Source organism: Drosophila pseudoobscura, chromosome X, assembly GCF_009870125.1.
Source record: "Drosophila pseudoobscura strain MV-25-SWS-2005 chromosome X, UCI_Dpse_MV25, whole genome shotgun sequence".
NCBI lineage: Eukaryota > Metazoa > Arthropoda > Insecta > Diptera > Drosophilidae > Drosophila > Drosophila pseudoobscura.
In genome coordinates, this window is record NC_046683.1 from 45,580,949 (window position 1) to 45,584,632 (window position 3,684).

The following is a 3,684-nucleotide window of genomic DNA, read 5'->3' on the forward strand; positions in this document are numbered from 1 at the left end:
TTTGCTGTAAATGGAAACAATGCGAGTACATAAGGGGGAAAATGGTGGGCATGGTGGGTGACGTACGACTATGTAGCGATGTACGATGTTTCCATGCAAAATGTATTTTTGTTGCATTGTTTTTCGCGCCGAGGCGCGACGCTGTGTGCAGGAAATACATTAACCAGGAAAAAATCCAAATAAAATAGAGTAAAAATTACAAAAAAAAAACGTTCTTGTCAGAAGTGGGATTCGAACCCACGCCTACAGAAGTAGACTGCGACCTGAACGCAGCGCCTTAGACCACTCGGCCATCCTGACTGTACCGATCTTCAGCGTAAACGCTTCCCTGATATTCATCCCACCCCGTTTTTAAACGATGACATCCACGCCCATGATCGATCATAGAATGGAGAATTAACGAATATGTAATATGGAATTGACGAATGCACTAGATGAAGCGATGGATCACTGTTTCGGGGAACGGTTTATCAGGCAGTGGAAGTGATAAATACACAGATCTTCATTTACACAGAGACATCTCTTGCCGGTAGGGATATGCCCGACGCCTTTCACTGCAGGGTGCCCGAATTTTTTGTGCGCTTGCCGAAAATTAAACAAAAATGTTAAATAAGAATATGTTTTTTCAGATACATACTACATTGAGCTGCTCCCATGTACATATGTATGGGCCCCCGACACCGACAGCGACCCCGACCCCGACCCCGAATGCACTCCCACCTCCAGGGGCTGTTTGTGCGTGGCCCAAACCCAGGGACAGCAAAATGAACAGTCGACAGGAGGATGCACTTAATGCACTGGCTCGGATGTCGCCTGCCACTGCCCGAGAGAACTGTACTTATCATGGGATAATGATGTAGCAATGACGGACTGGATTCTAGTCAGGAAAAAGGCTCTCTCCGATCCTCGGAACCAGCCAATCGTCTGCCGATTTCCCGATTTGCAATTAGCCAATAAGCGGTCTTATTTTATTATGGATATTTACTCAATCAAAATGTTTTCACAATGATTGGATAGGGAGTGAACTATGTACTGCCAAACCGAACCGAACCGAACCGAACCAAATTTAATACAAATACACTCGTACTCGTACATTTGCGACAATTTATTTTAATATTTCCCACCTCCGAGGCATCAGCCCTATTTCATTCAATTGCTGCGTAGACACGTTGGCCACTATACAATATAGCCGCAAGTACCGGCGATTTATGTACTCGCCGATTGTGGGCAATGTGCGAATTTATAGCCGATGGCTATAAACAGTTGCGAAATCCCTTCTTTGTTCCATTCTAGGCTTTCCAGGTGGAGGATACCACTAATTTCGCATACGTGAACATTCGCATTACCCCATCGACAGCATGCACATACATACCTGCATACACGCACAGGCTCATTTGCATAACGCTCACGTCCAACTCCTGCCGAATCCCACCATATATGTACATATATTGCATATGTACTTGCTATATACTCCGCTGGGGGTGTGGGCAGGCGGCTGTCACTGGTTTGGGCTACGCAAAATGACAATAAAATCGCATAAAATGCGATAAAAAATACGAAATAAAAGTGTAATACTTGCGCTGAGCACAACACAACATAAAAAATAATACAAAATACAAAAAAAGGAGGGAGAATAATGCGTTGATGCGTGCGTGCGGTTTGGGCCCGCCCCCTGGGAACGGCGTGTGGGTTGCATTTTGGTTGGTCGGCGGCTCTTTGTGAGTGCAGCAGGAAAAAAAATTAATAATAAATTGTATTATAATTTCTTTTTTATGCCGGATCAGGCGGTATGCATCCGAATATCATCTGCACAATGCAGATCTTTCGCCTCCAAGATACGAGAATCTGGGGGAGCAGTACACAATTTATCGGCCTCTTATAGACTTTGACTTGGAAGACCTTGAACCAGTAGATGTTCAGTGATAGCAGAAACCTACAGTCAAAGTTCTCCCAAATTCTAAAAATACTCGTAGGAACGATTGAGCTTTAAACCCCAAGTCACTTTCTTTCTATGCGATAAAATATTGTACCTGTTCCGTGTCGTATGGAAGCCGGTCTTCGATCCTCTGGCCGAATCCGACTGTGAATGATTGGCGCCGAGTGAAAAAATAATGAATGCACTTTTTGTGTGCGAACGCATCTAAAAAAGAATTTAAAAAAACGCTGCAGCGAATGAAAAGGCAGACGGAGATTCAGTAGGAGATCCGCAGGATGCCTGGGAAGGAGGGGGGAGTTCGTTGGGTGGTATGCGTGGCATTAATGCGCTGCTGCAGTTGACGCATGCCACTGTAGCCGCTGTTGCCGCTGCCGCTGCTGCTGCTGCTGCTGCTGCTTCTGCCACTGCTTTTGCTGCTGCTGCTGCCACTTTAGCTGCTTCTGCATCTGCTGCTGCTGCTGCTGATTATGTTCATGACGATGCGCAAACAACAAAATAATCGAATAAATTAACATGTAAAAAAAAGGAATATAAAAAATTCAATCGCCACGCACTGGGCGGTGGATGCGGCGTGGTGGAGGCAGCAAACCCTCCTGCATTCCGTATTAATAGGTCTGCTAATTATTGATGGGCCCCGGCCCCGGCCCCAGACCGTAACCCGGACGGACCCACTTCTGTGGCTGTGGCTGCGTCGACAGTGGCCGGCCCGCTCTCATAATGAGTTTTTTCTGGCTGCAGTGGCAGCTGTTGTTGTTGTTGCTGTTGCAACAAATGCGTGGCAGTGCGTCCTGCCTGGGCGAAATCAGTTTCGAAAATGCTTTGTCAACAGCAACACACATTCAAAATTTTCGGTTTAGTCGCATAAGTTTTATTTTGCCTGATTTAGTGCAACATTACAACTTTGGCGCGCCACTTGGTCCTGTGTTGGAAAAATTCTCCTCTTAATTTTTTGTCGAGCGGGGAAGCACCTAAAAGCATGAGTGAGTGAATTGAGTGTGCATTGTGTATGGTGAAAGGTGCATGGTACATGGTGCAGGTCTCGCGCGTCGGGCCTCGGGCGGCCCCTAAGCCTAAGCGTACCATGGATTAAGTATACGCAGTGTGGGTGCCCATAGCCACTCTCTATTTTTGTTTATGTGTGTATGTGTGTTTTGTATTTGAATGTACATGTGCGTGGGCATGTGTATGTGTGCAGTGTGTTTTGGATGTAAATTATGCAAATACTACCCCTATTACAGCCCTAAACCGCAGAGAGGCCACACCACCCGCATCGGCCCACCCCCTATTTCTCTATTACGCTGACGTCGACGCTATTCTGGATTCTGTATTCCGTATTCTGCGGTTTTGTTGTTGTCGCTAGTTAGCTGCGGCGACCGATGCATCTGATTAACAAAATTAGTTTAGAAAACTCCGCTCTCGCGTTCGAAACAAACAAAAATTGTTCGCTTTTTTCGACTTTACTAAAAAATACCTACAACTCGTAATTTCCCAAAGTTTCCCAAAGAGCCGGAGTCCCCATTAGTTCCCCATGTGTTCCCAAAGTGCGATTGATTGCATTTGTGAATGAATCAAAAGGATATGTAAAGGAGAAGAGCTTAGCGATGGTATGTCATGTGGATGAAGAAGTGATTTGTCTATAGTTGAGATGTAAATAATCAATGCAACAAAAAAGAAGTATACCTCTAAGATATTGGGCCTCGACAGATCTCCATGTACTCCATGATCAGCCTCTGATTCTCTGAAGACAC

General features: G+C 45.5%; 1 non-coding gene across 1 annotated transcript; it reads right to left on the reverse strand.

Moving 5' to 3' along the window:
• Positions 1–216: 216 nt before the first annotated feature.
• Positions 217–300, reverse strand: TRNAL-CAG (transfer RNA leucine (anticodon CAG)). The gene has a single exon. It is a non-coding gene; the product is annotated as a tRNA-Leu (tRNA).
• Positions 301–3,684: the final 3,384 nt, after the last annotated feature.